This window comes from Haliaeetus albicilla, chromosome 15 (genome assembly GCF_947461875.1).
Source record: "Haliaeetus albicilla chromosome 15, bHalAlb1.1, whole genome shotgun sequence".
Lineage (NCBI taxonomy): Eukaryota > Metazoa > Chordata > Aves > Accipitriformes > Accipitridae > Haliaeetus > Haliaeetus albicilla.
In genome coordinates, this window is record NC_091497.1 from 30,191,403 (window position 1) to 30,205,091 (window position 13,689).

The 13,689-nt window shown below is 44.0% G+C and overlaps 1 protein-coding gene across 3 annotated transcripts in view; it reads right to left on the reverse strand.

The window, feature by feature from the left end:
• The window catches only part of ELF1 (E74 like ETS transcription factor 1), a 93,507-nt gene that overhangs the window by 69,762 nt on the left and 10,056 nt on the right, over positions 1-13,689 (reverse strand). Inside the window, exon 1 of one of the 3 annotated variants that reach the window (XM_069802626.1) lies at positions 787-913. The exons of the other annotated variants lie outside the window; for them this stretch is intronic. The gene's annotated coding sequence lies outside the window, so the exon portion shown is untranslated. Of the gene's footprint in view, positions 1-786; positions 914-13,689 lie in introns of those variants that run through there. 3 annotated transcript variants of the gene reach the window in all.

Below are 13,689 nucleotides of genomic sequence, written 5' to 3' on the forward strand. Positions count from 1 at the left end.
CATTACTGTCGTTTCTTAAATAATTCCAGGAAAAGGTGAGTACCTGCCCATTTCAAAACAACTTAGCTCCCTCTGTTTCAAAATGACACCTCGGTGCCTGCAGCTGAACGAGTTTGTTTCGGCAGAAACAGAACGGCAATTTAAGGTCACGGGCGTAGAGAGCGATCCATCTTTGAAACGACAAACCTGCCATTTTAAAGTCGCTCGGGACCACGCCAGGCGAACGGCGGAGCAAAGGTGCTCAGAGCCACAGCCCCGACTGCTAACACTTTGCCCGAATCGCTTTGGACCATGCTCTGCTACGCGCTAACCGGGTCCAGGTAAATGTAGCTTCGGAATGAATAAAACTGGTTTATGGTACAGTCAGCGGAGCGGCGGCCGAAGGGGTCAGTCGAACAGCCTGCCTGACACCTCCGCACGCTTCAAAGGCGACAAATTGACAAAAGGCAGCACGATTACCGATCAGCCGTAACACCTACGAAGCGTGCTGTTCGGAGAAGCGCAGTGGCGGCCGCGGTGCCCTTCGCGCTCAGCTACAGGCAGCTCACGGGGCTGCTGCCCCCAAAACGCCGCGCTTACTCGCGGCTCGATGTATTTTTCGTTTTTCCCAATCGCTCCCCGCTGCCGCACTTTACCACAAGTTCCCTCCCCGCCCCAGCCCTCCCCAGCCGGCTGAGGAAAGCTGCTCCAGGCGCACGTCGAGGCCAGCAGCCCGGGAAAGCCGCCGTGTGTCCCCCCCCCGGCCCGGCCGGGCCGCCCGCCCTTCCCTCCCCGGGGAGCACGTACCGCCTCACCGCGGGGCCTGCGGCGCCGCCCCGGCCGCCCCGCAGCTTCGTGCAGCTAAAATGGCTCCTGTCGAGGCCGGGGGGGGGGGGGGGGGGGGGGAAGTGGTGCCCGGGTCCCGGCCGGTGAGTCACCGCGGGGCCGGGCGGCTCGACGCGGCTCGGCTCCACACGACACGACACGCCCCGGGCGGCGGCCAGCGCTCCGCCGGGCCCGGCCCGCAGGTGGCGGCGGCCCCGCTGCGCTCGGCGGGCTGCGCTCGGCGGGCTGCGCTGACGGGGTGTGTGGGCGAACGGGCAGATCGGCGGGGGCTTCGCGCCCGGCTTCGCCTCCCCTCGTGTGCGCGGAGCCCGACCCGGCGTGGGTCGCTCTGCCGGCTCACACCGGCGGCGGGCTCCATCGCCATCGCCCCGGCCGCTGAGGCGGCCCGCGTCCAAACGCCCGCACCTAGGAGCCCTCACGCGACGTCCCACCCCACGCCGTGAGTAAAAAATAAATACGCAGAACACGTTTCCGTGGAACATCTGGTGTTTTCTCCCACTGCCGACTTGCTCGCGCTAAACTGGTTAGCCCCAGGAAAAAGCGAAACTTGGGAGGGCCCAAATCGCTCAAGGAAATTCGGTTAACGTGCAGCGTTCAATGAAGCACGGAGACACATCTTGGAAGCGGGGCCCTCAAGGATCCCCAGTAAATTTCCGATATGCTCCGTGCGTTCTTTGAACGAACCGTTGTGCCTCATAAACAACATGCTAAAAGCCACCCAGCGCACAGCCGAAGGCAACGTAAGCGCTTCGGATGGGCTCTATGGACTCGGCGGGCACACCAAAAGGCCTGACAGAAATTTAATCTCAAAAACATAGCACAGAGGGTGAGGAGAGAATTACTTCCACCTTGTTTTACGGGAAGGGTAAGCACACGCTCTGTTTGCAGGCTGGCACGTGCAACTCGTTTGCCACTGACTTCCAGAAGGACAGAGCCCGAAGCAGCAGGCTGGCCGTACGGGAAGGCACGGCACAAAGCAAGCAGCAGAGGCGACCTTGCAATGAGCAGGGAAGACGCGAGTGAAAACCTGAAGCTACTTCTCGCAAACGCATTGAAAGAATTCCAAATATGATTAAGTGCAGCTGTCATTAACCCTCCCAGTAATAATTAAACAGCAGTCCCACAAGTGGTTCTCTGAGCAAAACTCATTGTTTTATGGACATTAATATCTCTAACTGCTGATTATGTTTAATAACCGAGAAGAAAACTTTGGTTTTGCTTCCAAGTAATTCAGTCCCTATAATACCTGCATGGCACTCAGAGGCAAAACTGGCTCCCAGTTTATTGTTTGAAGAGCAGTTATCCAGGTATGTTTTTATTAGATCTATTTTATCATGTTATTTTGCAGCCTGCTTTAGCGGAAGATCTGAAAAAAGCAGCAGTAGCACATTTTTTGTTACTTACGGCATAAAGGTATCAATTAAGTCACTACTAAAGTAGCTTTGCTACAGCTCTTCATCAAAATATGTCTTCATTTGTATTGCTCAGTTGAAAAAAGACCACGTGGAGGAAACTGCAATTTATTTTAGTCACTATATATTTTCCACCTCTCGCAACAGATCCGTTTTCCCTCTCTCCAACAACTTAATTCTAATCCAATCTTGCATCTAAAGTATTTGTTTCTTGTGCTGCAAAACCCTTTGGAAATCATGGGGCATTGAGGGGAGAAATCTGACCCAGGTGCACAGCAGTTACGAGGAAACTCTAACATTGGCACAGGGAGAGTGCCATTTTAATTATTAAAGAAACTCTAATAGTTATGTTTTACAGGGGAAAAAACCAACGCAGTCTTATCCAGGCAATCAACTAAATTGAAAAATCATTTCGTAGTGAAGTATAAGCACAAGCTATGCAAACATTTTGCTGTTTCTAAGCTAAATCTGGAAGCAGTATTTTTTTAAAAGCGTATGTAAAATGTAAACATATTTAGCAAGAGAGAATGCAGGTGGATGATAATCCCTGGAACTGTATCAGGTTTCTTGCTAATTATAATTTCGGCTTAAAGAAGAAGTGACCTTGCTCATTGCTGGGATGAGTATCTCTCTGAAACTTAGATCACCATTTGCCCAAAAGACATAGCTAGACACTGACCAACAGCATGGCTTAAGCCAATTTAAACAGCTTTAGCCCTCTTCTCCACTCTGGCTGCATATTCCTCACACCGAGCTACTCCCCCCACTGCTTCCCAGAGCAAATATTTGTGCAGCCGCACAGCGCGGCAGAGGGTGGAACCCATCGGCAGAAAAGTTAAGGCTGCACAAATAAATAAATAATGCATAATACAATTTTCACGTTGCCGTTGGCCCCAGCTCCCAGAGAAACGCATCCCAAATTACACCCTGAGGGGAGCAGTGCAGCCAAGCGGGCCGCACACCGGCTGGGGTGGGAGAGGCCTGGATGCAGCTCCCACTTCTGCTGGCCTCACGCGTGACCCCGAGGGAGCCGCTTCTCTTTTCACGCCCTGGTTTGGTAATCGCTGTCCCTCCTTCTCAACTGGCTTTGAAAGCTACAGGTCTACAAGAGTGGGATGGGATGGGATGGGATGGGATGGGATGCTTCCCCAGGAGGCACAGGAGGGGACCACAGCAGCCTGACTGCACAAGAGAGGGCATGAGGCTCTGAAGCCACATGAAGACAGACCAGAGAGATGCGCTCTGAAGGTATGCTCACCCACCTGAAGGACAGATATATTTTAGTCTCATAAAAATGGGCTGAAAGGGAGGTTTGCGAGTGTGTTCAGCTTTCATTTTTGGACAGGGGTTGGGGAGGAGAAAATATTATTTTGATAGAGGAAAGGGAGCAGAAACTTCAGATTTAAAAGCCCTTTGGTTTTTATTTTCCGGCTATGTTATATACAAGGTCACCACATGAGAAGCCTAGCAAGGCCCCATTTACATGGGAACCCGTGGTGCCATTCCTAAAGCAGCTAGAGATGCTGTAACTCCTCTCCACTCTTGCAAGAGGAGATCCCACCACCCTGCTCTCAGCTCAGGAACATACCATCAACTCGCACAGGCTCGGGGCCTCATCAAACTCTGGCTCAAGACTGGATAAACATCTGATTTAAGGAACTTCTGTTTAGTATGTTTTTCTAGGATCCCAGTATCTCAAGCTTTGCAACATATTTAATCTCAGGCATGCGCGTAGGAAGGAAATCCTAACAATCCCATTCACAAGCATGGCAGGGAAGAACACCTGAGCAGTGGACGTGCCCAAGATCACGCCGTATGTGTATGGAAGGACAACACTTGAACCAGCCTTCACCCAAGCCTTGAGTTAGCACCCAGACTCCTGCACCCTCCTTCCTCCTTGTATACAACACCAAGAAACAGTAGTAGCACTGCTACAACGTTTTAATATAATGTATATCTATCATGGTGTTACTGTCCTGGTACTTTGGATTTGTGAACTGGCACCTCCCGCTGTGGCAGGTGCCACATAAAACACAGACTGAAACTATTGTGGGTTTCTAACACTAGCAGATGCATAATGGCCTAAATATTTATGCATGGAGAAACTGCATCAGGAGATCTTAAGGTAACTTACCCCTATCCCCAAAGAAAGTCTCTGCTACAGGACATTAGGTATAGAAAAGTTCTCATCACTGTGTTATTTAACAACTTAATCACAATTCAGATATTTTTAAGACAATTGTTTGCCGTTTACAAACCTCTTGCATTTTCAGAGTTTTCAGTAAAAACGCATCTCAAAGGAGAAATGTGGAACCCAGGGTTTCGGATACCTGGAGCGCAGCCCAAGCAGCTATAAATTCTTAATTTGCAATTTAAAGGTACAGTTCAATGATGTTTTAGTGCACGCTGAGTATAGGCTGAAAGTAGAGCACAATGAATTTGAGGGAAAACAGTCTACTTTTTCACTGTGCTGGTCTTCTGAACTTCAGTTGAATTGAAGGAAAGGAAAGGTGGTAGTAAACAAAGCACATATGAACAGGCCACTATTCTTTCCAAAAGCTGGGAGGGAAGGTACCCCGGCTGTCCGATGTTTAATTGGAATCCTTCAGATAGTAAATGTCATCTTCTTTCAAAATACACAGGAGAGCCTTTCCCAAGTCTGCAGTCAGGACACTCCCAAGCCTCCAGAAATTATGCCTTGGTAGCAGAAAGGGTGAGAGAGGTTGTGTGAAGTGAAATGAATTCACAAACGAGCACCAGGCAGCTTTAACCTCATCCATTTTATGCTTCCAAGTTTGCCTCCAGTGTTTCCTAGTGAAGGCAGATTTGGCAAGGTGGCTGCCTTTGCCAGCAGCACAGCAACATCCCGCACAGCTACAAACCTCTGACCTTGTATAGCCTTGCACAAACTCTTCTTGGATCACCTCTAAGGTATTCCTAGGTCACATCCCAAAGATGACAAGCCTCTAGGAAAATGTACTCATGTAGTTTGCTTTTCCTCGCTCTTTTAAGTTCCTTCCTTCCTCCTTTTGTTATGGGTTTGCCTCTGCTGAGAAGTAATGCTTCTCAGTACTTCTGAGAATGGCTTAAAATGTGGTTACATCCTCCCTTCTACTGACAAGCAAGCTTCAGAGGGAAAGAATTGCAAAAATCCAGGTAGTAAATACAGCCCTGATACAGGATTATCTTCAATCCACTCTCGGCCAGAAGCTGCAGGTTCCAGCTTCTCTCTGACACTTCTCTACTAACCCCAACCACACTTTTCTCTCCCCATCCTCTCCTTGCACCAGTTCTGGTCCATGCGATATCTGTTAAGCCTTTCACTGATCCAATTAAACACATGACTGCGGCAGAAAGCTGACTGGGGTCGGTAAGGAGCACTGGCTGCTCTTGAATCAGCTCAGAAAGACTGTGATGAGTGCTGCCAGCAAAGGACATAGGATGTCCCTCTGTGGGTGGTAACGAACTACTAGACTGGGCCAGCACTATGGTAAATTTTCACTCCAAGACTCACATGATTGCACAACAGCTGAAAAAAACCCAAACCTTGAGGCACCTTACTTGGGGGATGCTATGGGCAGAGAGAAGGGACAGAGGTGCTGCTTAACCCATGAATCTCAGATCTGAGCCAGCTCTGTTCCACCCTCCCTCTGCACCCTACTTGCCCGTTTGTTTTGGAAAGTGCACTTAGTGTCATTTAACATCCTAAAAATACACCTGCCAGTAGGTGTGACAGAAGTCAGATTTGTAAACGCACAGCTCTGAGGCAGTGACACAAAGAAATCAAAATAAAGACGGGACAAATTTATACCCCATACTTCTTCCCTCAGTGAGCTTTAGACCCCCCAAAAATCACAAAATGGAAGAATTAAACCACAATCTGCAAGTATTTGTAAAATATGTGCAACATTACCTGGTTTTCTCAGGTGACGGACAGGAGAAATCATCATGCCTCACCTAATGTTATCACTAACCACATTCAGACAGACAATTAAGGCTCCTGCATCATGAAACCCAACTCACTTATAATTTGCTACTTCCCAGTTCTTCATTCAGAGTCACTAAACTGATCCAAAAAGACCAACATCCCTTACATCTTTAAATACCGTCTCTAGACTCTGTTCCAGCATGGGCCCTACAACAAATAAGGCAGCTAATGGGAAGTAAACAGGCAGAGAAATGTATTTCATACCAACAAATGGGTAACTATCTGAATTTTTTTTTTTCATCTAGAAGAGCTTACTGCTTGAAAAGACAGAAACAGCTTCTGAAACAAGGCAGAAGATTGTGTAGTTCTAATTAATGCCCAAGGATAGCTATGCACTGTAAAGGTAATGTTATTTTATGTACAGAACACCTCACTACAACATATTTGCAACAAACAAAGCCCAAATGACCTCATTTTTGTATGGTAATAATTACTGGATATCCCAAGAGAACTAGCAAGGGCATAGCAATACAACATTTTTATCCCAAATTCTCACACAGTATGTGTACCAGCCCTGAAAATTCTTTGAAAATATACTTTAGTATGGTACAAGGCTATACAAACCTGACTGCAGTAAGATTACGCTAGATCCTTAGCTTTCCAAAGGAAATGATCACCTGGGTGTACAGCTGGGTTGAAAGTCAAGTATTAGGTCACCTATCTATGGATTTGTACTCAAAAGAAAGCTTTTAAGCAAGTAGCGGTTTCCTCCTACTGTGCAAGAAAGACACAAAGGTGAGGGAATACTAGGCATGAAGTGAAATTGATAAATACTGCTAAAATTCAAAAACATATGTATGAAAGAAAAGGTTAGATTTTCCAAGAATAAGAAACAGTCTTTCCAGAAAGAAAGTCTGTATTGATTCTTGAAGTAGATCAGCACTGGACATCATTCCACAAGGTAAGCTTCGGACCCCCACTATTATACTCCTTCAGAGCTGTGCTGCTTTAACAGGATGGTTATATTTGCTCTGGAGTCCTTGCAAGGATAATTTTTAAGAATACAAGCTCAATCTGAAACTCTTAGAGAAGTTACTACGCCAGTAGCGGTAAACTTAGCCTTTGCCCTTTTCCTTTCTTACACGCACACACACGAAAACAAACATAAAATCCAGAACTATTTGTAACCATGTTGTTCTGTGGGTTTTGTTTTGATGTCGGAATGTTGTAATCCCCGATACAAGACAGAAAAAGAAAAAAATCAGGCAAATGAATTAATAGAAATATATACCAAGGGAAACTATGTTGCAAATACACACCCAACATAAAAGCAAGGCCTGGGTGGGTTTTAGATAGTCAAACAGTGGTTTCTTAAGTGGGACACTCTGTAGTTCGCTGAGGAATCCTCATTAAAATGCTATAACTATATTTTTCCTCTTCTCATTCTGTGAGTCACTCATTACATTTTTGGATGTTGCAACACATTCATGAATAATAAGTGCATACTGGGAAGAAGAAAAAAAATACCCAGCGTTCAACACTGGATTTTTTAATGTCTATATTTATCAGTATAAAAATCAAATCAAGAATGAAGCTGAGATTTGTAGAAGTTTCTATGCAAGGAATGCTATTAATCACAGACAAAGTATTCGGTACAGCCAGAGACAAGCGCACAGATATGCACAGAAGTTACAGCACAGCAATGTTAGTATTACTATTATTGTTTGGCCTTTGCACAGAGCGGGAGGATAAGGGGAGGGATCATAATGTTCCCCATCAAACCCTCTCCTGAGGGAGAACAGCTAGGCACCGCCCTTAGCGAGACAGTTCTGGACCCAAAGCTGTACTTCTGCAGCTGCTTTTTTTTTTAATTAATTTTCTTTTAAAGGCTAGAGAGTTAGGTTGCAGAGACTGCGCAGTCCCAGAAAATCAGCCGTGCTGCAGGAAATTATTGTTGATATCTTGAAGAAGTACCAGGGAATTATTTATTCACGTTTGTGTTTCAGAGAGTAACAAAGGGCATCTAGCATATGCACATCGGGGTGGTTGCTGCAAGGTTTTCCACTGCTCCAGTCAGATGAAAAACTCTTCGCTTCTATTCCAGTTTTGGTGTCCTTTCAATCCTGCCACCCTACGCAGGCCATACTGGCTACCTTGCACACTTCTGCCAACTCCCTGTACGGATGCAGGCGAAATTTACGGAATTAAAGGAAATCCACGTAAACATCATTTTTAGAAAAATGTTGAGCTAGATTTCCACAAATATTTTACAAGCTTATGAGAATGCAACAGGGTATTTCTGCACTGCTCAGGATGTGAACACAAAGGAAAGGAAAGTGTGTTTATTACTGCTCTTCCAGCTGCTCTAATTAATGGAAAAAGATGAAAGTGCTAACTTGGAGAGGCGGGGGGGGGGGAGAGTTGTGCAAAAAAGTAAGCTCATGTGAATGAATCCATTTTCCATCACAACTCACTCAGAGAACGGGCTATTAAAGAACAGTTAGCTGGAAACACGACCCAATTACTTGCTTGTTCAGGAAACAATCAATACTTTTAGTAGCAGGCTTACTTATCCAAATACATACTACATTAATCAACTGGTAAATACATAAATCATGAAGAGAGAAAAAAAATAAAGACTGCAGGACACAAAAAGGAGGGGTGTCAGGGAGCTTGGCGCTGCAGGGAAGGTGAACTGGCTGCTGGAACGCCAACATTTTGATCTCTCAGCTACATTTCAGGTTGCCCAAACAGCAGCCTTCCATCTTTACACTCATCTTTGGCCAGGTGAGCAGTCCTACCAGCAAATCCTGTACGATTACAACCCTGTGGATCACTCCAAGAAACCAAACCATTACCTCTACTATTGTCACTTGCCCATAAAAACGAGGTATGGCAGTCGGAGTATCCTAGAAGATACCATTGCACACACGCATAGAGGCTTGGTTCCAGAGAGAATTGCTGCTACTACAACATGTTTTCCAAAAGCCTCCCAGGAATCATCCTTCTTGACTCTGTGGTTTAGGGAGCTCTGAAAACAAAATCAGGAACCAGAGGCTAAGAGAACAAGAGGATATTATGGCAGGCACAGTTTCACAGATGTGATTTTTCTCCTGCTTTCCTCTAACAGAGGTCATTCATTTAATGGAGGGAGCTCAATATTCTCCTCAAGTAACCTGTCATAAAGACTTAGTATTCTCAGTGCTCCATTCAAAGTACTATATATACATTTATGTTTATTATTTTAGTCTAATATTGTCAATTTAGCATGTCAGTATATATGTTTAACCTTATAACCCATTTTGTCCTGCATTTACTGAGGGTCCATCAGCTTTAAAGATATCTGTGCTCTGGAAAACATCCCACTAGCCAGAGTGGAATGATTTCAACTCCTTCTGTCATAAAGGGACAGAGACCTAAATTTGGGGTAGAGTGGTCACATTCTAGGATGGTAGCCTAAATTCAGAGTGTTTCATCCACTGCTTCTCTGTAACTAATTTTATTTCTTGAACTTTTATTTTTAATAATCCCCCTTTTTAGCAAGACACATTAGAAATGTTTTCCAGCTTTGCATATCAAGCAAAAATATACTACTTGTGACTGTGGTCATAGAAAACTTCCTTTATTTCAACCACTACTGAAGAGTAACATCAAACTAATTTAATTTTAATATTCAGAATAAGAATAATTAAAACAGCTTTTCTGAAGACAGTGGTCAATGATCTCACTCAGGAAGGAGAAAGAGTAAAGAAAACTACTTTTTTTTTTTTTTCTTCATTAATTGCCCATACCCTCAGGCCTGTTGGTTTTAGGATATGAACCCTCGATGCTTTGCACAAGCTAGGAGCAGCTTACTCCCTGCTACTCTCTGTTCTATGAGAAAATGAACAACCCTACCCTAAACAAGCACGCTTTAATTCCTTTATTGCTAATCCTTAACTGCAAGCAGCAGGCTGCTGCTTCCCCAGAAGATCCCAAATAACCTATCTGCAGGTTGTGGTCCCAGGTGATTTTAACAGGGTTAGGTACATTATTTCTACTTACTTTCTGAAAATATACTGATTTCCCTTCATTCTATTCAAGAAAATTACATTATCCAGTGAACATTTTCAAAACTACACACATGTATCATTTGTGCACCATTCCAGCAGAAGTCAGATCTGGAGGTGCAGGAATTACACAACAAAACTACACAGCACATTGGAAAAGTCTCTTGTACCATTAAACGGCAACTAACACCACCAGACAGCAAACAGGAGATACCACCTGCATCATCAGGAGATGCACATTTACATTTTTGAGGTGAAATGGCAGCTGGATACCGTACAGGGAGGAAAACAGAAAGGAGGGCGCACCACGCTTTGGATACAAATCCACAGGAAACCTGGCTCTTTACTTATAATGTCCAGGGAACAATTCATGTTTATAGGCAGAAAAGAACAGGCTGATGATCTGCAGGCCAAAGTTAATACAGCAAAGACCTTTTAATCTACATAGACAAAACAAAACAGAAGAATGGGGAAAATAGCATATAAACATTGAGTAGTTGTGTTGGCTTAAGCATTGTCTTCTTCCACACTTCTGTATTCCTCAAAATTGGGGGCGGGGGGGTGCGTGTGTGTGTGTGTAATATAACATGTAAATATATGGCCCTCTCCCTCCTAGTTCTACTTAACTAAAGTTATAACCAGGCTCTCACCCCTTTGCCCATCAGCCATACACCTTGCAGAATATCGTTCCTGGCATAACCACACAAGTCTTAGCGAAAGAGAATGACATTTACTAACATGAGGTCATTCCCCTTACCCCTATATCCAAAATGGTAAAAAAATGCTGCCAAGTCAGTTCTCCTAATGGGATCTGGATGCCAGTATTTCTGGATGAGAAGACTTGAATTAGGTGAGTTTTAATCCATTGAGTGGGAGGGGAGAGGGTAAGACGGTCCCACTCATGACTTCATTTGATGCTGTATTCAAAACACCCCCAAAGTCAAGTTACTAAATTCCTATACATTTTATGGGAAAGGTCAAAATACACCATGAAATCCTTCCCCCTCTCTCCTGACTTGGACCCTCAAAGGTTCAATTTTATGCAAATATTGTTAAATGCCAGTCCAAGAGACACTTGAAAGAATAAAGCCAAAACAGGAACATAACTGAAGAACAATACCCTCAAGATAATTTAAATATGCAAACAAAGCAAACAGAGAAATAAGCAGAACATAGTTAAGGTAGATGTAAATACACCATTATAAATTTGTTAACATTTTGACTCCCAAGTATCAAGACTCTTCCCCAGATCATGGTATTTACATAGAGTGTGTATATATATATGGTGTATATATACATACACGCACTATATAGCTACACATACACTACACAGCTTCCGGTGTGCTGGGAAGTCATATTCAAGGATCGTCCAGTCCACCCCCCTGCCATGGGCAAGGACATCCTGCACTAGATCAGGTTGCTCAAAGCCCCGTCCAACCTGACCTTGAACGCTTGTTCATCCGCACCATCTCGCTGACTCTGAGCAGAGGAGAAATATGCCTCTGCTAGCTGTGCTTGTACAAGCCCTGAAAAGATGTCTCCTCATCATCCATTTATTTTCATTTTTATTAAACACCAAAGGTATAAAGACTTGAAATCCTCGGGGAAAAAACCCAAACGTCACTAGTGAGACAAAATGGAGCTGGTGGCAGGCTACTCATTCATATACTCTTTTCCCCCACATCCCTGATTGGGCCTTGATGCCTCAGTTTCCCCATCGCTTTCCCCCTGGGTCTGATCACTGGCACCAATCCCAAGCTAACAGCAGCACTTGACTCCCCACAGAGTTGCTCAGGGCTTTCTGTACCTGCCTCCCTGTTTGTAAAGCACAGCAAAAGTAAGCCCAGACTGTCTAAAAGGAACTGGGAGATCTTGAGCTTGAGCTCTCGATCATACCCAACCAGGAAAGCTCTGGTGCTTCACTGATGGCTACCGCTCACTTAGAAAATCTGATCATTAATTAGGTGAAAAAACTGCCTGTCCACGCTTCATGCTCTTAATATCCTTAAAACTATGTTACACTATCACAATGTTTGGGAGAGGAGGGGAAAGAAATCTAAGCTGTAACTACAGAGGATTGCTCTCGACATTATTTGGTAGCAGTGTTCAGATTTGAGTCCATTTTTCTCACAGTTAGTAAAATCTAACACTGTTCTTAAAAAGGACACAAAAAAATCCTTCAGTAAACAAATGTCCACACACTAAGCTGGGTGAGAGGAATTTAAATTTCCCACTATGGGTAATGAATTCAACTCAACATTCTTCTGTAAGCACTGATCTAGCTCCCAGTTATTCTATAGTAGTTTAAATTATTGCAATTTTATCAGCAGGACTATTTCTTCTGCATCTCATTTCCCTGGCTCATATCCTTACAGTTAGAAGAAAACTACTTTGGATCTACCTTCTTCTATTTCCTTCCCTCTCTAATTTGTTTTACTTTATTTTCTTTCATTCCCAGCTCTATTCCCTCTTTTTCAGGCATATGAATGAACATTCAAGACACATTTTGGAATAAAGATGGAACAATTTGATTGTGGTGGCTCCACAGAGCAAAAGCATGGAGACAGCTGGTTTTAAGCCACCCAAGCTGTGACCACGTTCCAGTCAGAATCCACGTACAATTGTCATCTCCTCCCCTGCTTATCTGGAACTGGTAAGTAATATATTTTTCTGGCAGATAAAACAAGTAATCCCAAGAAAGGATTTTCCCTGGAATGGTGAAAAACCACCATTATGATTTTTATTTCTACTTGACTTCAGTTTGCTAACAAATTGAAAGACATGATTTAGAAACCTGACTGGATAAGAAAGAGGGAGCACACATACAAAAAAGTGACAGTGTTCATAAAGCCATCTTCTCACATCAGTCCTCCAATTTCTTTAACACAGTATCCAAATCTAGTGGTTTTCCTAATACTTCCCATTTAGAATAGCTTCCTCTGCTAAAAGGCATTCTGCAAACATGAACGCAGTGCTATACAAAAGAACCACAATTATGCATTTTCTCCCTTAAACCACACCTGCACAAATACTGTGCCTATTGAAACACTTATAAGAAGACTGACAATAAAATATACACAATGGAAGCTTAAATCTAAACTTGTATGTAACAGATCCTTCTCTACCTACAAAAAAAAAAAAAAAGGAAAAAAAAAGGGGGTGGGTTGATATGGTTGTCCACCACATGTCATAAACCAGAAGCTCCAATGAACTATGCAATCTCTAACTATATTTAACGTCGCTACCTGTCTTGACATCAATCTGAAACAAGGGAGAATGCATGAGCCCTAGAGGATGAGAGAATTCAGAAAAATAAGTAATATTCTCAACAGGTATTGAGGCAAATACATAAGACTGGAAACCTAGTCCGAGTCTTAAAGTATGTGAAGAGGTACACAGTATTTAGCACTAATTCTCCACAATAAAGGCAATTCTCTCTATAACTACCTTTTTTTCTTCAGGAAAACATGAAATG